Raw genomic sequence first — 7,857 nt, forward strand, 5'->3', positions numbered from 1 at the left:
GGCACCCCTCCTCTGCCCATTTTTGAAGTGGCATATGATTTTGATGAACAAATTCATCTTCTTGTTATTGAGTTGTAAGAATTCTTTACATATTCTGGATACAAGTCCATTAACAAGTGATTTGCAAGTATTGTCTCTGAATCCATGGGTTGTCTTTTTTTTCTCTCTCTCTTCTTTCTGATTGTATTTCACGTTCTCTCCAAAACAAGGCCCTAGGAACCCCCAGCTTCCAAGTATACCCCTGGGCTTGGTCCACTGCTGTCTTGAATTCATGTTTGGGTATTCATCCACCAACATTAAACCCCAGGATAGGAGATGTGACAAAGCAGGACCCCTCTCTATGGCAGGAGTCCTTTGCTGATTTCAGAGGTGCCAGTGGCAGCCAATATGGAAAACACACTGGAACTTTCCCTTGGAGCTGGGCTGTGATGGGAAGCCAATGGAAGAAGATGCTAGGGACGTCATCATCTTTTCCCTGACCCATTCCCTGCAGCTTCTGAAGACATAGCAGAAAACAATATTCTTTGAAGGTACTGTATAAGAATTCCCCAAAGCAAAAACGCATGCTTCCAACTCACTGTTTCAGAAAATCGGGGTCTAGTTCAGCTGCCGAATGAGCTGACTGATGTGTTCACTTTGAGAGCCAGGTGAGCCCATCCCCTTGAGGAAGCCCCCTCTGTTCTCCATAGCATGATGGGCCACTGAGAGATGGACAGGGTGCAAGAGGCCTGAGGTTACCTGGAAACTATTCCCTGAAAAGGCAATCTCATGACTGAGGTTTTCTAAACAAATAACACCAAACTTTCCCAGGTGCTCCCCGATCACTGTAATCTATCAGAGAGATGCTTTTATTCTTGACCTTGGCCCATCTACGTTTCAAGATGAGTTCTCAGACAGACTTCAGATTTGGAAATCCCTGGGTCACATAAGGTTCCACTATCTGTAGCGTTTTTATGGTCTGGGGGATCACTTTGACAAGACATCACTGAAAATCTTCTTCAAGGGGAAGACTTGCAATGAGCCTCCGCACCAGTAAAATCACCCCATTAACCCTCTGGATGCAACAACAAAGGCCACAGGATGCTCATCTTGCACTTCGAAGACATGAAGCTTCACTTTTAGTAGTCATCTTCGGTGCGCCTTGTCACGTTATTGCTGCCAGGAATTGTGTAGCAACAATCCCAGTCACTTAAACTTGACCTCTTTCCTTTTTCCCTTCTTCTGCTCCTCCTTTTTCAAAAGTGTCTGCTTTGCTTGAGTGGCTTTGAAGGCTTGGTAAGCCTTCCTTTTTTTTTTCTTTTTTCAGATTTTCTAGAACCAAAGGGAGCTTGCTTCTTCACTCTTGCTCTGCCGTCTTTCCCTTTTTGTACTTTCTTGTTGGTATTGTTTGAATTATAAGTGCTTTTAGTTTTGATGAGGTCCAATGTACCTACTTCTTTTGTTTCTTGTGTTTTTAGTGTCATATTTAGGAAAACCCAGGTCATTAAGTCTTACTCTTGTGCTTTTTTGTAAGGGTTTTATAGTTCTAGCTCATACATTTAGGTCTATGATCTCTTTTTTTTAAAATTTTTTTATTTATATTTGAGAGAGAAAGAGAGACAGACAGAGAGTGCGCACAAGCAGGGGAGGAGCAGAGAGAGAGAGAGAGAGAGAGAGAGAGAGAGAGAGAAGGAATCTGAAACAATCCAAGCTGTCAGCACAGAGCCCGACGCAGGGCTTGAACTCATGAGCTGTGAGATCATGGCTTGAGCCAAAGTCAGACGCTTAACTGACTGAGCCACCCAGGTGCCCCTCTAATGATCTCTTTTTGAGTTGATTCTTTGTGTATGGTGTGAGGTAAGGGTCCAAGGTCATTCCTTTGTATATGGATACCAAGTTGCTTCAGCATTATTGTGAAAAAGACTATTCTTTCCCCCAATGAATTATCTTGTCATCTTTGTCAAAAGCACATTGGCCATAAACGTAAGGGCTTATTTCTGGACTCTCAGTTCTAGTCTATTAATGTGTCTGTCCTTATACCAGTAGAGCATTGTCTTGATCGCAACAGCTTTGTAGTAAGTTTTGAAATCAGGAAATGTCAGTCCTCCCAACCAGCTGTTCTTTTCATGATTATTTTGGCTCTTTGGGCCCATATGACTTCTAGGATCAGTTTGTCAATTTCTTCAAGAAAAGCCAGCTAGGATTTTGCATCGGTAGAGTAATTTGGGAAATATTGCCATTTTAACAGTGTTAAGTCTCAACATCTTACCTTTGACAGAATCATTGAGTACACCTGTTTATCGTTAGTGACCTATTACCTCAAGGAAGGAAGGAGACAGAGCACAAACCTAGTATCTTCCTTTCATCTACATTCAGATTATGACATTGAGAAAGCTATGGAGACGCCACCTTTGAAGCAAACAGATTGTGCTTTGATTTTTAAAAGAAACTGAGAAAGATTGATGGAAAATCTTCAGCCTTTTAAGCGTCTCCATCAGTTTTTTTGGGGGGGGAGCTGTTTTTGTTCTTTAGCTCCCATCTGTGTCTGAACGGTGCTAGTTTTTCCAGAAAGAAAGATAATGGGCAGACTCTGGTTGTCCTCAGTGGTTGGTAATAAAGAACCACTGGCACCCTGGCAGGACAGTACTGAAGATGGAACTGTGACTCTCTGTTTTATTTTTTATTTTTATTTTTTTTAATGTTTATTTATTTTTGAGACAATGCGAGAGACAGAGTGCGAGCAGGGGAGGGGCAGAGAGAGAAGGAGACACAGAATCCGAAGCAGGCTCTGGGCTCCGAGCTGTCAGCACAGAGCCCAACGCGGGGCTCGAACCCAAGAACTGTGAGATCGTGACCTGAGCCGAAGTCGGCCGCTCAACCGACTGAGCCACCCAGGAGCCCCCTCTGTTTTATTTTTTAATCCAGACACTGTGGTGTGTTACTCGTCTGTTACAGGTCAACGTGTGTAGCTCCCGGGAGAAAATTGCTTTTCCCTGAAAACTCGTTGGCCCTGGATACAAATAAGCAGCCTGCTGGAGTGAGGCTGAAAACTCGAGTGGAGGTTAAGAGCATGAGTCCATCTGAGCCCCCCACTTGGGTGAGCAGGGGGTAGGTATAGCTGGTACACCGCAGGGGGAGAGATAATCTGCTCTCCCTGCACCTTAACGACACAAGACTCTGAGACACAAGAGGTGCGAATTTGGTTGAGTTTGTAGAAGCCACAGTTCCTAACCCCATCTGGAGGTGTTGATGTTTTTGTCTCGGGCTTGCCAGTGTCCGTTCAATCCAGGCACAGACCTTTCCTCCTCACGTGCCCTCCTCCCCAAAGCCAACCACCTTGTAATTCTTAGAATGGGAACTTCTTACCCGGGCTCTGCACCGGGAGCCCTTTGACCTTTTCATCTCTCAGCTGGGTAGCTGATGGTGGAGATGCTTCCAGGAAGCCCCCTCTGAGACTTACTCCAGGCCCCTCAGAGGGCTTGGCGAGGAGGCAATGAGGTCGAGAACTAATGAGATGCTGGAAGCCTATCTGTAGTCTTTGGGTGCAAGTCTTTGGGTGTAGTCTTTGGGTCCCCTCGGGGACCAGAGTCAGGGCCTGTATGGTCACCTTTCTTGGTTCCACTCCAAGGGTCTCAGTCTGAGCTGAGGATTTGGGATCTAGCCACACACGCTCTCTTGAGAATTTTTAAATACCCTCATCGTCCCAATAACCAGATGTGTTGTCAACAGAGTGATTTACACACCACCAGACGATTACCTTCTTTTCCTCTTTGGAAGTGGGATCTAGGAAGAAGGGCCAGACCCATCAGGGAAGGTCTGAGGGTCAGGCGGTCAGGGTCTGGCTTTCTGGAAGCCACCGCAGTGCTCCCTGGGCACCTCAACTGCACATTCAAAGGTGGGAGCACCAGCCCATTGAGGAACACTGGTCCCTGGAAGTGTGCTGCAGTCGGGTAGACCAGGTGTCTGATCAGGGTTGGGAAGCAGGGTCCTCAGTGAGAGGGAACAACTATGAGGTTCCACTAAAGTAGAGATTTTGGGTGTGTCTTTCCAGTTGCCGACCAGTAAGGAGACTGAGCATTGGTTGAACGGACGTTAAAAATTTTTTTTTAATCTGTACCTGTTTTCATAAAACCAAGAGTTACTTAGGGAAGATCAGACTGGCTACTCCATACACAGTGAGCCATGACCAGGCACTGGGTTCTGTTCCAATCACAGGGCAACGGTGGTGATAAAGAGAAACAGCCCCTGCTCTCACGGGCTGGTGGTTGTCGAAGGTAGAGAAACGGTAAAGAAAACAGGGGGTTCCTGTAGAATTGTCTCACTGAATCCCCGTGAGGGGAGAAGTCCCATCCCCCAAATGCACACAGGGAAGCTGAGACTTCAAGAGGCCAGGTTAACCACCTAGACCGTGTGGAAAATTATTGGTGCCATCTAATTCAATTCCGGGTCATCTGACTCCAGATCCCATGTTCTTTCCAGAACCTCCCTCCAGCCCTTCATTTTACAAATGGTCTCCGAATGCTCTCCAAAACCCAGACACTTCCACGGGGCTGTGTGTGGAGAAGCTGTTTCTGTTTTTCTTCCTCGCGGGAGTGGGTAACGGTGGGCCTGCCAATGCTCTTCTAAAAGGGAAGTCAGGCAGCTAGGCCTTGTTCCAAGGTCAGGGCCCCAAGGAGAAAGTCCTTCCACCCCAAGGGCGCTCTAGCACTTCTCCGGCTGTGCCTGGCTGGCTCCCTCCTGCCACCTCCCTGCCTGACTGAAGATGGCTCTCAGGGTCCCAGCTGTCCCCATGACACCCTGAGGGTCGCTGCTATTTTTAAACCCTTTGAATCTGACAGGTGAAGAATTGCCGTCATTTTCACACTGAATAACATTCATTATTCCTTATCTGTGGTGAAAGACCCGACTGGCTACCTGGGTCCTTCCTTCTAAACCAAGTCAAGGAGGCCCTTTTAACACTGAGAGGGAAGAGCCCCCGGTCTTACACCTGCAGACGTGTGACAATAAAAGGAGGAGGGGCCTCTCTGTTGGGGGGGAGGGGAAGGGCTCTGCTGACTCAGGGGGAGGGCCCCGAGTCCTGCCCAAGAAAGAACCGGGCTTAGAGAATATCTACGGCTGTCGCATCAGCAGCTGGGAATTATCCTCTGTGTCTCGAACATGCTCGCGGGATGAGGAGGATGACTCCACAGAATAATAAGGGTTCTTCAGTTCAGTGTGGCTGGGACAGAGGAAAATCACGTGTCTAAGGGGTCTGCAAGCCCGCACGTGTCTCATGCCCCACATCTGAGTGGCTTCCTCTTGCCCACCGCTCATGAGGCACAAACCCAGCCACCTCCCAGTGAGTGTGTGTGAGATCGTCAGGAGCCCACCTGACCAGGTGGGAGAAGTCACCCATCGGGGACCTGCCGGTCCCCTGTGGCCGGCCTGGGCAGCCCGGATGGAGAGCCCTTGCTGCAGCCGAGTGGGGCGCCGAATTCAACTCCTGGCCCTACTTTTCCGAGAGTGGGGCTTTGGCCGGGTGTCCCTAACACCCCAGCTCTCCTGTCTCCGGCCGGAGACTCAGTTCACACAAATGGTTGACATCGGCTTTCATCTACGCCGGGGGCCCCGGGTACACTTGACTGGGTGCTTTTGTAAAGCACCACACATCTCAGAGCGTGCTCTCACTCGTCGGCTTCCCAGGCTTGGTCTGACAGCACAGAAACAGATTTGAACTTCACACACTGTGCCTTGGGGCTCGCCGGCTGCAGAAATAGTGCAGGAGGGGAACAGCTGGCAGAAGGAGATGCGATGGTCCTTCTGAAATCTGGGACGAGTCTCAGCTCTCCTCCTGCTTTTCCCTTCTCTGCCGAGGCCCCTAACAGACTTGGCTGCTCCACTCACAGCCACAGTGAGTACCATGGACAGAGACACCTGTTAGGGAATTCTGCGGGGCCACCTGCTCAGGCCGGCCACCGATGCGGGGAGGGGAGAGAGGTGGCTGTCCCCTGCGGATGTCCTGGGACACTGGACCAGATCAAGGGCTCGGGATCCTGGCACGGAGCTGGGCAGAGGGATGCAAACGCGCCAGCGGAGGGGCAGGTCCCAGGCAAAGGGCTAAACCCCACGGACCCCAGTTCAGCGAGGGGGACGCAGCCCGTCCATCCCTTTGGCTTCCGACGACCTAGAGGTGTGGGGTGTTCTGTCACGCGCCTGCCGTGGAAAGAGTCGGCTCACAGGCAGAGGCGGCAAAATGATTTGGAAACTGTCTTGGTGTTTCACGTGGGTTGCGCGTTTCCACAGAGTAAAAATGAGTTGTTTGCCCCCTCACCATAAAACGCAAATCTAATTATCTTCATTTTTAAACTTTTTTTGTTAATGTTTATTTATTTTTGAGACAGAGAAAGACAGAGCATGAACGGGGGAGGGGCAGAGAGAGAGGGAGACACAGAATCCGAAGCAGGCTCCAGGCTCTGAGCCATCAGCACAGAGCCTGGCTCTGAGCCATCAGCACAGAGCCTGACGCGGGGCTCGAACTCACGGACCGCGAGATCATGCCCTGAGCCAAAGTCGGCCGCTTAACCGACTGAGCCACCCAGGCGCCCCTAATTATCTTCATTTTTAAAAAAATGTTTATTTATTTACTTATTTTGAGAGAGAGAGGGCACAAGCAGGGGAAGAGAGAGAGAGAGACGGCGCAAGCAGGGGAGGGACAGAGAGAGAGAGAGAGGGAGAGAGAGAATCCCAACAGCGCAGCGCAGAGCCTGACGCGGGGCTCGAACTCACCAGCTGCAGGATCACAACCGGAGCCGAAATCAAGAGTTGGTTGCAGACCGATGAACCCACCTAGGTGCCCTAAGAATTATTCTCATTTCTGACTGTACCAGTAAAATCCAAACGCGAACAAACATGTTCATTAAATCAGCGGTCTTGTCCAGAAACATAGCCCCCAGGGTCTCGCTTGCTGGCCGCCTGCCCTTACATACCAACCTTTGCGCCTGGCAGTTGCCTGGATGTGGTCTGGGGGAGCCACGCTTCTGTATTTCCTCCTGTGGTCTCAACGCTCAGCTGTGTCTCTGGTAAGTGCTATGTCAGCATGAGGCCCCTTGGGCTGCTGTGTCCCATGGGCATCCAGATGCCTACAGGAAAGGACAATAGGACACTCTGAGCCCTACCTGGCTGCTTTAGGTGACTCCTGCTACCTCAAGGCCTGCCTCCCTCACTCCATGAATGTTCCTGTTGTTCTTCTATGGCTCACATCCAGGAATATGTGAGCCCTGAGCACTTGCCTGTTTGTGGGAATAAAAGCTAATATTTACAGAGTTCTCACTGTCTGTTAGTGCCTTTATTAATGTCTTTAATTCTCAACATTATGAAATAGCTGTGGTTATCACCCCCACATCTCAGACAAGGAAACTAAAACTTAGAGCAGCCAGGTGACTTGTCCAAGGGCACACTGATAGAGAAGGGGGAGTTGGGACTTGGGCCAAGGCTGTGTGATTCCAAAGATCCCCCCCCACACACATACACACCATCCCCAGAACATCACAGCATCCTAGTTTTCTGGAGTGGGTGGAAAGGAGAGTAGAGAGCTTCCTCTCTGGTGTACAGGTGAGATGCTCATGAGCCTGAAATCCCCACCTTGGCCATGACCTCCTTTGACAAAGTGACCACAGGTGGGTTTCTAGCCCCAATTTGTCACGGCGTGCACCATGTGTCAATCAGAACGAGTCCTGTTACCCTGACTGCAACTGATTGGGCCACCAACCTCTGTGAGAGTGGGACAGTGTCTCTTAATTGTTGGTGAACCCCCAGTACCTAGCACAGAGTAGATGCTGAATAAATACTTGTTGAGTGAATGAGTAAATGAATGGATTGATCCAAAATTGGTGCCTCAAC

General features: G+C 49.5%; 1 pseudogene; it reads right to left on the reverse strand.

The window, feature by feature from the left end:
• Nucleotides 1-597: 597 nt before the first annotated feature.
• Nucleotides 598-5,374, reverse strand: LOC109265824 (60S ribosomal protein L7-like 1; annotated as a pseudogene).
• Nucleotides 5,375-7,857: the final 2,483 nt, after the last annotated feature.

Source organism: Panthera pardus, unplaced genomic scaffold (genome assembly GCF_024362965.1).
Source record: "Panthera pardus isolate Hobbes unplaced genomic scaffold, ASM2436296v1 HiC_scaffold_1, whole genome shotgun sequence".
In the NCBI taxonomy this organism is placed as follows: Eukaryota; Metazoa; Chordata; class Mammalia; order Carnivora; family Felidae; genus Panthera; species Panthera pardus.